The 15,531-nt window shown below is 36.4% G+C and overlaps 1 long non-coding RNA gene across 1 annotated transcript; it reads left to right on the top strand.

Annotated features, from left to right (window-relative positions):
- Positions 1-976: 976 nt before the first annotated feature.
- On the top strand, positions 977-13,824 carry LOC130845851 (uncharacterized). The gene is made up of 3 exons (XR_009051473.1): positions 977-1,053; positions 9,419-9,473; positions 13,765-13,824. It is a non-coding gene; the product is annotated as an uncharacterized LOC130845851 (long non-coding RNA).
- Positions 13,825-15,531: the final 1,707 nt, after the last annotated feature.

The following is a 15,531-nucleotide window of genomic DNA, read 5'->3' as shown; positions in this document are numbered from 1 at the left end:
TTCTGTGTAGCATACTCAAGGGGTTTGATAAAGTATAATTTTCAAAAGGTTAAAAAATATGACATATAAATATAAAATGCACAGGTGTCAAAGATTTTACTTAACTCATTAATTAATGAGGGAACCAGTAAGATGTTAAGACCAGTTCAAATAAAAATTTAGGAGCCATGTATATGTAGTCAATTTCATAAAAGAAATGTTAAGAATTCTGAGTTATACACAAAACTAATTAAAGTCCTAAAGTACATTAGTCATAATCTTTGGAGTTATCTTTCCACCAGACATAAAATATTTATATCTATATTAGATGAAAATCTACACGTTAACTGCTGCCCTATCAGAAACTGCTGCCCTATTAGTCCAATAGAAAACTAAGCAAAGGTGTAAGCCCAGAACTTCACTAAAAGATCACCCAATAATTTCTTTTTCCTGTTTCCAAGTTTCAGCTAATTTTTCTGACAGATTATAGTTATTAGCTTAGATTTGGTTGCCAGGAAGTGGAATCTGTTTCCCAAGTTTTGAAAATATAACTTTATGATAAGGATGTATGAAATGAATTCTAAAATTTACCATATGTATTTTAGAGGTAGATTTATTTTGGATTTCAGAGATCAAGTTCCAAGTTTCTTTCTTTCTTTGTTTTTCTTTTTTTTTTTCGGATGAAGTAGAGAAGAATAGCTTTATTGCTTTGCCAGGCAAAGGGGGCCACTGTGGGCTAATGCCGTCAAAACTATGTATCCCGACCCAGGGGGTTTGTGAGGCATCTTATAGTCAAGGGCAGGGTTGCTGATAAGGATCAGGGTATGTGCAGGACCTGCATTCCTCCAATCTAAAGATCATCTAGAGTCAGGTGGTACTGAACTGTGACCTTCTCTCTGGAAGGAAGAATGCTTCATCTTTCTTAAGCATACGTGTAAATAAAATGATATCGGCAATGAGAAATTTGCTTTCTAAATTTTTTTATTTCCTTTACAGAAATCCCAGGGAATTTTAACTAGAACTGCTCTGCAATGTCTGTGTCTGAAAAGGAAAGTGAGGACAAACAAAATGGAGGTAGGTGAACTCTAAGTCTGTATGTCATTATTATTGCCTCTAAAAAGCGTACACATGCTCACACATGTGTGTGCACTTGCATGTATGACAGTTAAATAGACTGGCCAACCTACCAAACTACCAATTGAGCAAACTGACCAGGAAAGGAAATATACTTTGCAGAAGTAAATACTTCATACTTACAATTACAAGCTCCACTGTTTTGTCATTTGAGAATTCTAATTTGAGTAGTTACAATGGCTCATCTTTTGTACTTTTATCTGAACTTTCATTTTATTTTGTACTTTTATTTGGAAGTTCATCAGGAAAGCATATGTTCCTTTTCCTCTCCCCATCCTTCACAACCGCCTCCTGCTAAGAAAGAAGTGGTTAATGTGAAAAGCAGTTGTTGAGGCAGATTAGGTCATCTTTTGCAGATTTTTTTGTGGACAGAGCAAGTAGATCTGGTTATGGTGTTAGAGAGGATTTCTGTACCACTTCAGTGCTTTCCTATGGTGATCCAAAGTCCTAAAAGGAGCTGGGGTAATCACACCCAAGCCATCTTTAAGAATGAAACTGCCTGACATGGAAAAAAAATCTTTTTCTGACATAACATTTTGAGAAAGCAAGCTAAACTGTAGTTCTATATTTAGGCTTCCTTTTGAGGAATGGAGAAGGTGCAGAGAATGAAATTAGGTCACTGATTTAAGTCACACTATACCTTCTTTACTTTCTGTCATTACGCAGTTGTCTGATTCCTGGAAGGAGCCCATTCCAAGGGCACAGGCCCTATTTCCAGGAAGAGGAAGTCAGGGAGCTCCCAACAGAGGGAAAAAGCAAGGATTCTCCTACTCTCAGAACTGCTGAAAGAGAAAGGGTTGAGGAAAACAGGCTAACTGACCAATTTCTCCTGCATCTTCTTATGAGCAGAGTATAAAAAGGACAATGTAACTCAATGAAATTAGAACACACCCTCACATCATACACAACAATAAACTCAAAACAGCTTAAAGACTTAAATATAAGACATGACACCATAAAACTCCTAGAAGAGAACATATGTAAAACATTCTCTGACATAAAGCATAACAATGTTTTCTTAGGTCTCCCAAGGCAAGTGAAATAAAAGCAAAAATAAACAAATGGCACCTAATCAAACTTATAAGCTTTTTCACAGTAAAGGAAGCCATAAACAAAATGAAAAGACAACCTACAGAATGGGAGAAAATATTTGCAAACAATGTGACCGACACAGGCTTAATTTCTAAAATATACAAACAGCTCATACAATTCAACAATAACAACAACAACAAAAAACCCCAAACAGCCCAATCAAAAAATGGGTAGAAGAAGGACTTCCTAGGTGGTGCAGTGGTTAAGAATCCGCCTGCCAATGCAAGGGACACGGGTTCGATCCCTGCTCCAGGAGGATTCCATATGCAGAGCAGCTAAGCCCGTGCACAACCACTACTGAGCCTGTGCTCTAGAGTCTGTGAGCCACAACTATTGAGCCCATGTGCTGCAACTACTGAAGCTGCGTGCCTAGAGCCTGTGTTCTGCAAAAAGAGAAGCCACGGAAATGAGGAGCCTGTGCACCACAACGAAGAATAACCCCCACTTGCCACAACTAGAGAGAGCCCGTGTACAGCAATGAAGGCCCAATATAGCCAATAAATAAATAAATAAGTTTATTTATTTATTAAAAAAAAAATAATGGGTAGAAGACCTAAATAGACATTTCTCCAAAGAAGAAGTGCAGATGGCCAGTAGGCACATGAAAAAGTTGCTCAACATCGCTAATTATTAGAGAAATGTAAATCAAAACTGCAGTGAGGTACCACCTCACACTGGTCAGAATGGCCATCATCAAAAAGTCTACAAATAACAAATTCTGAAGAGGGTGTGGAGAAAAGGGAACCCTCCTACAGTGGTGGAAGTGTAAATTGGTGCAGCCATATGGAAAACAGTATGGAGGTTCCTCAGGTAACTAAAAATTGAGTTACCATATGATCCAGCAACCCCACTCCTGGGCAATATCCAGACAAAACTATAATTCAAAAAGATACATGCACCCCTATGTTCATAGCAGCACTATTTACAACAGCCAAGACATGGAAGCAACCTAAAAGTCCATCAACAGATGAGTGGGTAAAGAAGATAGACACACACACATACACACATACACACACACCACACACTGGAATATTATTCAGCCATAAAAAAATGAAATAGTGTCATTTGCAGCCACATGGATGGACCTAGAGGTTATCATACTAAGTGAAGTAAGTCAGACAGAAAGACAAACATCATATGATATCAGTTATATGTGGAATCCTAAAAAATGATAGAAATTAACTTATGAAACAGAAACAGACTCACAGACATAGAAAACAAATTTATGGTCACCAAAGGCAGAAGGTGAGGGAGGGATAAATTAGGAGTTTGGAATTATCAGATACACACTACACTATATATAAGATAGGTAAACGACAAGGTCATACTGTATAACACAGGAAACTATATTTAATGTCTTGTAATAAACTATAATGGAAAAGAATCTGAAAAAGAATATATATGTATATATACACACACATATGTATAAAACTGAATCATTTTGCTGTATACCAGAAACTAATACAACATTGTAAATCAACTATACTTCAACAAATAAATAAATAATTTTTTAAGAAAAGAGAATACAGAGGACAAAATACTTTAGGGAGTGGTAAGTTCAAGGCTAATGAATAATGTGACAGTCATCAATAAAGACTTATTAATTTATTCAACAAATATTTATTGATCACCAAATGCCACTGTGCTACATGCTGGCAGTACAATGACGAAAAAACTAGACAGAATCTCGGCCCTAACGGAGATTATGGTTTAGTGAGGGACAGCCTTTAATTAAGGAATAACACATTAAATTATACCACAGAGAAATGTCAAATTATATCTACAGTAAGTGATAGGAAGTGAAGACTGTTTAGGTTTCAATCCTAGCTCTACCACTTACTTCGTTTTTTGGGGGAAATCTAATTTCTCTATACTACAGCTTCTCATCCATAAATTGGGGCTAACACTAGTGCTACCTCATAAGGATGCTGTGAGGATTAAATGAGGTAATATTTGTAAAGCTCTTGGGACAGTATCTGGCACATGGTAAACACTAGGTAAATGTTTATGTAAAAAGTATAAGAGCGTGATGCTCTCATTCAGGAAGATAATTAAGAACTTGAATGTTTATAAATATGGGTCATTTCAAAAGTCAAAACTTTTACAAATGAAAAGTAATTGGAACCAGTTTTCTTGGTCTGAATTCCTTCAGGTAGGCTACGTCTACCTACTGCAGTAGAGTTATTGCTTGTGCTGGTTGGAGCAGTGAGCAATTAATACTGGTCCATGTTGGCCTTTTGGCCTGAGTCAACTAAACAACAGTGGCAAACCCAGTATTTGGCAGGTAACTCTGCCCTTTTCTAGGCTATCAGCCTGTTCTGCTTGGAAAACGTGTAGTACATAGAGTGGATATTGACTGGTTCCAGTATTTTGCTTATCTACCCTCTCCTTTACATTTTTCACTTTCACTGTTTCAAGTGTTGACTATTGCAGCAATCTTTGAAGTGGTCTTTATTTTGCAATCTGTTCCTCTGTAAATACGTCATATTAATCTTTCTGAAATTCCAGTTTTATCACATTTTTCCCAGCTCAGAATCTTTTGGGGATTACTTGTCAGCTACTAGGTAAAATTTAAGGTCATTAGCCTACATGAAAAGCCTGACTTTATAGTCTTGTTTCCTGCCTCCTTCAGACTCTTCCTACCTCCTGTACTATCATACAACTTGTCTAATCTTAATTTCATTGTTTTTTTTTCTGCCTAGATACGTGTTCCCTACAACTATCAATATATTGAATCTATATTCATCTTTTAGGTTTAGTGTAAGTCCTTCACGAAGCCTTCTCCAGCAACTCTAGCCACCAGTGCCCCCTGCCCCCTTGGCATTATCTTTCCTTCTTGAATTCCTACAGTGTTTAGTTTCTACAATTTTTAAAAATAATGGCCTTATTAAGATATAATTCACTTGTCATAAAATTCACCCTTTTAAAGCACAGAATTTAGTGAGTTTTAGTATATTCACAGAATTGTGAACCATGACCATAGTTCAATTTTAGAACATTTCATCACCCCCGAAAGAAACCCCATACCCATTAGCAATCACTCCCAATTCCCCCTACCTCCAGCCACTGGCAACCACTAATCTACTTTCTATCTGTAGGGACTGGTCTATTCTGGACATGACATATGTATAATATATACACATATATATAGAATCATATATTATGTAGCCTTTTGTGACCAGCTTCTTTCACTTAATGTTTTCAAGGTTCATGCATATTGTAGCATATATCAGTACTTCATTCCTTTTTATGGCTGAATATCATTTCATTGTATGAGCACACCACCATTTGTTTATCTGTTGATACACATTTATGCTGTTTCTACTTTTTGGCTATTATAAACAATGCTGTTGTAAACATTTATGTACAAGTTTTTGTTTTTTTTTTTTTTTTTTTTTTTTTTTTTTATGTACAAGTTTTTGTGTGCACTTCAATTCTCTTGGATTTCTACAATTCATTTTAAATCTTATTAATATTCTGCCTTAAACTTTTACTTTACTGTTTTCCATATATGTTGGGTGTGTCTACTAGATTATCTACCCAGCACAATGCCTACAGAATTCCCTCTGTCCTGGAGATTTTACAAGCTTGTCCCATTTATTATACTTCTCCATTCCCTCTCCTTTGCCACCCATACACATATACAAATGTCTTCATTGTTACCACCACCACTACTACAATACAACAATAAAATCCTTAACAAGTATTATTGACATGCGAAGATCTACAATACATAGTGTGAAAAGAAAAAAGCGACTAGCAGAGCAATACATACAGTAGGATCTCATTTGTTTAAAAAAATACATACAGGTGTTTGTGTATATGTATATGTTTATAAGTAAGTACTCTAAGGAAGGGACCCTCCCAAAGGATATACACGAATCTGTTTACAGTGGTTTCCTTAGGAAAGGGAGAAGGCGTGGGAATGGAAATTTTCTATTTTTTCCTCTGTATATTTTTGAGTTTGGATCTTTTATAGGTAAAATATGTTTGTTTTACTTTGGTGATTGGAAAAACAATTAAAGGAAAAAGTGTAATCACAAAGAAAAAAACTAAGTTGGAGAAACTAGAAGGAAAGGACAGAAAAAGAAAAAAATAAGAAATAGTAGAAAGGAATAGGGCATAGATACTGCGGCATGTAGAGCAGAAAATTAATCAGAACCTTAGTAATAGAATCCTATGCAACACCACATCTAAATAAACACAAAAAATAGACATCAGTATTGTACAACTTTGTGAACATACCAAAAACCAAAGAACTGTGCATTTTATTTTAAATAGATGAATTTTATAGTATGTACATTATATCTCAATAAAGTTATTTAAAATAAAACAGACATCTAAATTTTTTAGAGATAATTTCTAGAATTCTGTTTGCTTAGAAAATTTAAAGCAACAATTGAACTAATTTGTAGGAACTTTTCCTGACCTCAGTAAAAAGCAGAGTTGCCAGATAACATACATGATACCCAGTTAAATTTGAATTTCAGTAAACAATGAATAATTTTTTAGTACAAGTATGTCCCATGTAATATTTGGGACTTATTTTGTTTTTGTATTTTTATTTGCTAAATCTGGCAATGCCAAACAAAGGGGATTAAAGTTTGAATCTTTAACGTTAAATCATTTCTTTGGCATCACCAGGGTTTGCTATTAGATCCAGTTTTGTGTGAATGGCATTTTGTTTCTGATGGCCTTTATTATAACTGTCATCTCCTATCCCAAGGAAGGTTTTATGATTGAGAAGCACTGAAAGTGATGTCTAGGAGTTCAGTCAAACATGACCAATTTTACCTTCACCACATTGATGAGAAATCATTAGTTTTACATTCCAAATGAGGTCAGAATGGCAAAGCACCACTCTCAACTCCCAGCTGCCTGGGGTGATATGAATGATGTTTCCGTCAGCTTCTCCCTTGGAGAGGAAAGGGGAAAAACCAAAGGTCTCCAAAAGGAATAGGGAGAGGGGCCTTTGGTTTTGAGCACATCCTGTATTGTGTCAGCCCAATCAATCTTGTATGGCATCCTGTTGATAAATTAGGGTTTGCTTTTTTTTTTTTTTTTTTTTTTTTTGCTTTTTACTGTGTTTCTTTTATTTAGTGCCTTGTCCTTTGAGCAATTCTACTCTTGTCCTACTAAACTTGGACAGTAGAATTAGTGAAGCTATAAAGGATGATCAGGGGCTTAGGTAACAGAAGAACTACAGTAGTTCAAGAACTAGACTTTTCATGACTTTCAAGACTTCAGTGAGCTTCCACTCCAAGTTCTTTTTGACACTGCACTCAACCCACCCTCTTCAGTCACGCTGATTACCCTCCTATTTGCTGACCTTAGAAAGATCCACAAAGAATTAGCCTTAGCTGGGGGTTTCTCTTTCAGTCCAGGTGTTCTGTGATTATGTAGATGTTCCCACAAAAAGGAGGAGGTGATTATTCTCCTTTGGAGGTGTTTGGACAGAAATCTGACCATGATTCAACAGAATGTGTTTCTAAGCATCCTATTCACTTATGTGCTTGTTCATTCAACAAATCTTTGTTAAATCCAGGGCCTAATGCTGAGCTAAGCAGTGGGATACAGAGATTTAAAGAAAAGAAAAAAGAAAAAAGACCTGGTCTTTATCTTTAAGGAGCTCTTTGTTTAGTGGGAGAAGATGGTATTATAAGTAAGTATGATAAATGAGCTGAATGTAAACCATGAGCCATAACAGTGGGTAGGACTGAACCAGAAACATGAAATGAAATGGTGATGAGAAAGCAAATTAGTTACTGCCTCTCCTGCAGGACCACAGACCCTGGACTTTCCCACGATGACTCTCAGCTATGTCATTTAGCTCTTCTTCTTACCATTCTTTAGGTGGCTGCACTCCAGATATCTTAGAGATGCAATCTGGAGAGAGGAAATGTAAATGTTCTTGTGTACCCAAGACTGGAAGCCATATGGTTAGCTAAATCAACCGATAGCTATAATGTTCCTGATTATGCTATTTGACTAATAGGATAAATGGTGATCATTTGGAATCTAAGAAATTCCAGTATTCCTACTGTAAATTGACTCCAAGTAATCTAACCAGAAATTCCAGTAATTGGTCAGTTATCCTTCCCCTGGCACTCTCTTCACTTATTTTTAGAGATGGGAAATTTTCAGTCACATGCATTAAGTGACTTGGGTGAAATCTCCTAGGCCTATTGATCTAGAATGACAGCAGGGGATTATTGCTGAGTTTCTCTCACCAGCACCTGCGCTTAATTGATCTGGGAGTCTGGTGGTATAAGGAGAGGGGGTCTTGAACCTACTAGTTAGAGACTTGCACTCCTAAAGATCATCTCACTGCTCTGTCGTCTTTAGTTGGAAAATCCCCTCTGTGATTGTTTTCCCACTGTGAGCAGGCAGGTATTTGCTCAGACCCTCCTAAGCCTGATTGCCTCCTGACTAACTGGGCTTCCCTTTTCTCCCTCCCTCCTTCTTCTTCCTGCTTCTTTTTCTTTCAGTGTGCCACTTTCTCTAGTTCCCTCTTACAGAGCTCATTTTCCTTTTTAGTTTCTGCCATTTCCTTGTCTGGGCAAATCTCCAATTTTCTGTAGCTTTAACTCTTAAAACTTGAGATTGTATTAAATCAAGATCGCATAAGAGCTACGTTTTTCACCCTAGCATTTGATTCAAAACTCTTAAGGACATCCTTAGACAGAGGCTTCTCCTACTTTGACACTTCTCTTCTACTAACATCCCACCAAGGGATTTTCCCTCACTAGACCATGGCTTTTATACCCTTTCTTCTTTGCTGGCTGAATCAGCTCAATACATCCACAGGAGACAGCTGAAAGTTCAAAATCTACTTTGAGCACAGACAACTATATCAGCGATGCTTATGGAACCTCTTTGACATAGCATAAGATAAAAGACAAAAAATATCATTTAATGAGTACTTTTGATGTGTCAGGTATTATGTAGACACTTTATGATTATCATCTCATATTAGCATATAAGGTAAATTTCACTATCCCACTTTACATGTGAGGAAACTAAAGCCCAGAGGTGGAAAGCGACTTGCCCTAAGTCACTTAACAGTTTAGTCACAAAGCCCAGGGTAGAACTGCTAAAATTTTCTGAGCGTTTTTTGATGTATTGGGAATTGCTCTTAAATGCTTTGCATGCCTTAATTTATTAATCCTCACAATAACTTTATGAGTAGGTATTATTATCATTCATTTTACAGGTGAAGAAAATGAGTCTCAGAAAGGTTAAGTAACTTCCTCAAGGCTATATAGCTGGTAAGTGAAAGACTGAGATTTGAACCCTGGAAGGCTGACTCAATTGTCCATGTTCCTTTTTTTTTTAATTGAAATATAGTTGATTTACAATGTGTTAGTTTCAGGTGTACAGCAAAGTGTTATATACTTTTTTCAGATTATTGTCCATTATAGGATATCACAAGATATTGAATATAGTCCCTATGTTCTTAACCACTATGGACGTCTGCCATATTTTTAACTCTAAGTCCACTGCACATTTTATAATACCAAGTTACTTTGCTTCACCAAGGTGTCTGGCCCTTTCATTTCAGTGATTTTTACCACCCCCAGGCCAGCTCTCAGCACAGGTCCTTGTGAAACCAGGCCTTTGCTAAACAGGCTGTAGATTCAACCCTTAGTCCCAATGAAGGATGCATTTTCCACAGTCACCAGAGGCTAGAGCTAGGTGTTTGTCCACTTGAATTCCATAGCCATGACTACTTCAATTAGATCATCTCCTAGACTCTCCTTCTCTAAGCTAATTTTCAGTCTTCCGTGTTCTAATCTCTTATCCGTAACTCACATTTTGTCACTCTTGGTTCAGCCAAACAGAAATAAACTTTGAATTAACAAGTGATGGGGAAAATATTTAGTCATCCCAGTTTTTTTCTCAATAGTATTCACAAGCCCTAGGGAATCTTGAATTAATCTTTTATTATCTCATCTAAAAACTTTTTTTCTGCCTTTATCATCTCAAACATGACTAGCTACTTTCTTTCCTTAAGCTTGTCTTCTTTTTCTCTCAGAATTTTAGTTTCTTCTCCTAGGTGGTTGTGCAAACTAAAGTTTTAACCACTTTTCTCATTGTTCCTGCTTTTCCTTTTTTTTTAGAGGTATCATGAAATCCGACTTTCTAGCCCTCAGTTCCCCTTCCCTTCCTGGTGAAAAATCCTACTTTCCTTTTTCTTTCCTTTTCTTTCATAGCAGGTCTGGGATCAAAGAGCCAGAACTAGGTGTTGGTTAATCCTGTTCCCCACTTTGAAGTCTCAATCCTGTCCCCCACTTTGCAGTCTCAACCAACTCAGGCTCTGAACTTTGGGATCTACCTGCTTTACTTTACTCCTAAACTCCAAGAGGGAGGTATGTATTCAGTTATTGTGCAGAGCCTCAATTCCATGTATCCCTTGGGCTGCTGGGCTTAGAGAGAGTAGCCTGTTGCACCCAGAGAAGTTGCTGGGAAAACCTGTTAGACCTTTATTAAGTTAAAAAATAGTTAGTGATATCTAGGATTAAATTTAATAAGAAATGTGAAATTCAATAAGAAAATATTAGAAATTTATCAAGAGACATAAAATAATATTTTTTAATAAATTGAGAGGCTGTGCTGGTCTGTTGGATATTGTTGGAGGGGCAAATGGCATGAGAGAGACTGATTTTATTCACCAATGCCTGAGCAAAATGAACATAGTAGAAAAGTAACCCGCTCATGGATTGGATAATCTCAACACCAGTAGAAACCCTGGTACTCTGTCCTAATCAGGCAGCCACCTGGGTCCCTGAGAAAGTCTCTGCACAAAGAGCATAGACCATCCAGCAGCTCTACATCCTAGATGCAGCTAAATTATCTGATCCATACATGTTCCACTGCTTTGGATAACCTAAGCTATAATGGTTAGCAGAAGCTCTTATATCACCAGGTTATAAATAAGCCACTAACTAGTCAAAACAAAGTACAACAAAACATCCTATCAGTCCCATCTCAACTTCCCCCATCTTTATTCAACTAATCCTAGTAATCACAAGAATGAAACAACAAGAAAGAAATGCACTAGTCCAGAAGAACAAACTATATGCTGCATAGCTGGTGGTAAACTAGCCCAGAGGAGACTTATAGCCACTTGTTCAGGTATTGCTAGCGAGCTGGTTGTACAGACGTGAGCATCATGCATGAGAAGGGGCTTCCTGGGGGCGCACCAGTCTCCCTCCAGGGACACAGTATGCTACTGGATGGGGCCCTAATAGTGCAAAAAATGTCAACTCTCTCCAAATTAATATGTGTAATTTCCAAATCTGTATACTCACATCCTTGGGTAAAAGGAGCTAAACATCCTAGTTTCACCTTTCCTGCAATGTGTGCAAATCTCTGAACTTCAAGCACTGCCCAGTGTGCAGACTTTGGCCCCTTAGATATTTTCTATAAGAAATTTAGTCTTGTCCTGATTTCGTGATGTTTAGTATTTTTGCTGACAACCAGAGGAATAAAGGAAATTACATGAAGGACCATGAAAGTCCCTGTCTTATCATTGGCTCTCTCCTTAGCTTTCAGGAGTCTACTATCTTAGCCCCCTGAGAAATGCAGTGTGATTTTCTAGACCTGACTGTTCCTCCCCACGGGAGGTAGCTCTGCCTTTTCTAATGACCCACTTTCACTCCATTCCCCAGGATTCTGGTGAATGAAATTTTATTTATCTTCACCTCTACTCAAAACTCCAATCTTGAGTAAACTGGACAAAATGGTTCTGAAGTTTATCTAGAAGAGAAAATAGACAAGAATAGCCATGGAGACTTTAAAAAAGAAGACTTGCTATCCTATATTAAAAGTCACATAATTTAAAAGATGAATGGAGAGAGGGATAAATTAGAAGTATGGGATTAACAAAAACTACTGTACATAAAATATAATAGATAAGTGACAAATATTTACTGTGTATCATAGGGAACTATATTCAATATCTTGTAATAACCTATAATAGAAAATAATCTGAAAAAATACATATGTATATAACTGAATCACTTTACTGTACACTGGAAACTAACACAATGTTGTAAACCAACTATACTTCAATCAAAAAAAAATTTTAAGATGGATAAAACAACGAAACTTAATAGAAAACCCAGAACTACATTCAATATGTTAGAATTTAGTACATTATAAAAAATGACATTATGGCTCTTCCCTGGTGGTCCAGTGGTTAAGACTCAGTGCTTCCACTGCAGGGGGCACAGGTTCAATTCCTGGCTGGGGAACTAAGATCCTGCAGCCAAAAAAATAATAACAATTTTTAAAAAATAAAAAAATGACATTTGAAACGAGAGTGGGATAAAATGTTTACAAATTGCATATCTGATTATTGACTTCTGTTCAGAATATATAGAACTCATAGCTCAGTGACAAAAAGATAATTAACCCAGTTTAAAAATGGGCAAAGAATCTGAATAGACATTTCTCTAAAGAAGATATATAAATGTTCAATAAAACACATGAAAAAATACTCAACATCATCATCAGTCATTATGGACATGCAAATCAAAATCACAACACGATATTACTTCATATCCACTAAGATGGTTAAAATAAAAAACACAATCAATAATAAGTATTGGCAAAGATATGGAGAAATTGGAATTCTTATACATTGTCACTGAGAATGTAAAATAGTGCAACTGCTGTGAAAACCTATTTGGCAGTTCCTCAAAATGTTAAAATTGGAGTTACCATATGACCCAACAGTTCTACTCCTATGTATATACCCAAGAGAAATGAAAACATGTCCACACAGAAACTCGTATGTGGATGTTCATAACACAGGGCCTGACACCTGCCAAGAACTCAGTAAATGTTTGTTGAACCAGTGAAGAATTGAAGAGGCTATAGGAATGTTTTATTCACGACAGAAAGATCTATTGATAATATATTTTTAAGACTTTTCATAACATGGTAATGGGCTATTTGTAATAGTTCATAACATATATGTGTTTTGATGCAATGATTTTGTCATGTGTTGCTATTAGGCTGACTCCACTAGGTTACAATTCCCTTGAAATCAGGACTCTGCCTTACTCATCTTTTTATCTCCCCAAAGCATCCACCACACTGGTTCCCATGCAATAGATGCTCAGTAATGATTTATTAATTCAAATTTAGTTAAGCAAATTTAGGAAAGGCTGCCATGGAAAGAACCTCAGATATCTTAAACTATGGTGCTGTAATTAAATTATGAAGGAGGACTGGGTTTCTGTGTTTGACAGTAATGTTGGTGTAGACCAGCCTGTTATCTGTAGAAACATAATCTAGGATTACTGGAAGCATTAATGGTCGAGAACTCCTCAGAATTTACTTGTCCTCTTGCCTCCAGAAAACTTGAACACTTTAGGGTTTCCATCTTTATTGTATTTCCTGATTCTTTGAATCAAGAAACAAGATCATGTTTGTGGACAGATATCTTCAGTGAGAAAGTGTGAGAAGCTAGTGAAGTCTTCATTAGCAGCCAGTATCCCAGGCTCATTTACAGAAGGCATCCTTCTCATCATTTCTCTCCTCTTTTTTCAGAACAAGAGAGATATCTGCAAGCCAACAACAGAGAATTTAACAGTCTGTTTGGATATCCGGTGAGTATCATCAGGTCTCTAGCTATTTCAAGAGGGGGCTAGTATTTTCTTCTAATATTCCCCATTGTCAGTAAGGCAGGAAATTCTTTGTAGATGTAGATGCTACAACGTAGGTTCTACTTGCTTTAAAGCTCTTATACAATGAGGGGTGGTGCAGTGACGGTTCAGAAACCAAATTAATCCAGTGACCTAGGCTTAGGGGAGAATGTATCTCAAATGTGGGGTTTTATATATAGCTCCTAGAAAAGAAGTACTGTAGCTTACACAATTTTCTTTTTTCACTTAGCCATCTCTCTATGACAATACATGTAGACTTTCCTAATTCAATTAATGGCAGCATAGTTTTCTCTTGTATCAATATACCTTAATGTATTTAACCAGTTTCTTATTGATAAACATTTTAAATGTCTCCATTTATATCCAGGTGCCCCCTCCAAAAAAATTTCTCCAGTGTTTGGCTATGATAAATGGTCCTAAATGAACATTGTAATACTACTTATACTTAGGCACATTTGTGTGAATAAACTTCATGAGAGTTTCCAAGAAGTGAATTGGCTGGGTCAGAAGGAAAACACGTTAAAATTTTTGATGCATACTGCCAGATTGCCCTCTAAGAAGATTATATCCATTTGTATTTTTACCTATAGTAAAACTGCTCACTTCTCCATATTCCTGCCAAACTTGGTATTATCAATCTTTTTTATCTTTGCCAGATTCCTAGATGAAAAATTACATTTTGTTATCTATCTTTCCTTAATTTTGAGTGAGATCAACAATCTTTTCATGTTAATTAGCCTTTTGTATTTCTTTTTATGGAAACTACTATTAATGATCTTTGCCCATTTTCTATTGGATTGTTCATTTCTCACTTATTTATTTATAAATAACTCATAAAAAGATACGCATTTAAAAGTCATGCTCCAGCACCCCATCCTTGCCCACATCTCTGCTCCCTATAGGGAATCACTTTTATTAGTTTCTTGTGTATTCAGCAGTGCTTCTTTGTGCAAAGAAAGCAAATACAAATATATATTCTCATTTTCCCACGTTCTTAAACTATTCTGAACTTTAACAGTATGTCCTGGAGATGTTTTCATTATTTCAGTTTCATAATAGCTTTCTCCTTCTTTTTAACTGCATAGTATTTCCTCGGCAGATTTAGCATAGTTTATGTAACCACTTCTTTATAAATTGACATTTGGATTGTTTACAATCTTTTACAATTACAAGCAATTTTTACATTTATGTTACTTTGTGCACATGTAGATATATGTAGTGCTGTAAGTATATAATATACATAGACATATATTTGTAGTCTCTGTAGAATATTAATTTATGATTTATGAGTTAGAGAGGCTCTGGGTAATAACAACACTTAGGAAATGGCCGTGGAACAGGTTTCCCTCTCTCTACCTTCTAGGTCTGCGTAAGAAGCGCTACACTACAGTAAAACTAGGTTTTGGCATCAGACAGACCTGAGTTTGAACACAGCTCTACTCCTTAGTAAACTTGTATCCTTAGGCACATTATTTAACTTTGATCTTCAGTTCCCTCATCTATGAAAAGAGCATAATGAGGTTCACCCTGTATGGTGGTTGTTAGAGTTAAATATGGTTGTGAAAATGTTAGTTCTCTTTCACCGAGAAACTATTACCCCTTGACAAAAGGGTACATATGCTGAATAGTCGATCAATAAATAAACAGATTT

This window comes from Hippopotamus amphibius, chromosome 2, assembly GCF_030028045.1.
Source record: "Hippopotamus amphibius kiboko isolate mHipAmp2 chromosome 2, mHipAmp2.hap2, whole genome shotgun sequence".
Classification (NCBI taxonomy): domain Eukaryota; kingdom Metazoa; phylum Chordata; class Mammalia; order Artiodactyla; family Hippopotamidae; genus Hippopotamus; species Hippopotamus amphibius.
The sequence above is the reverse complement of the archived record's forward strand: the minus strand, read 5'-3'. Positions and strand labels throughout refer to the sequence as shown.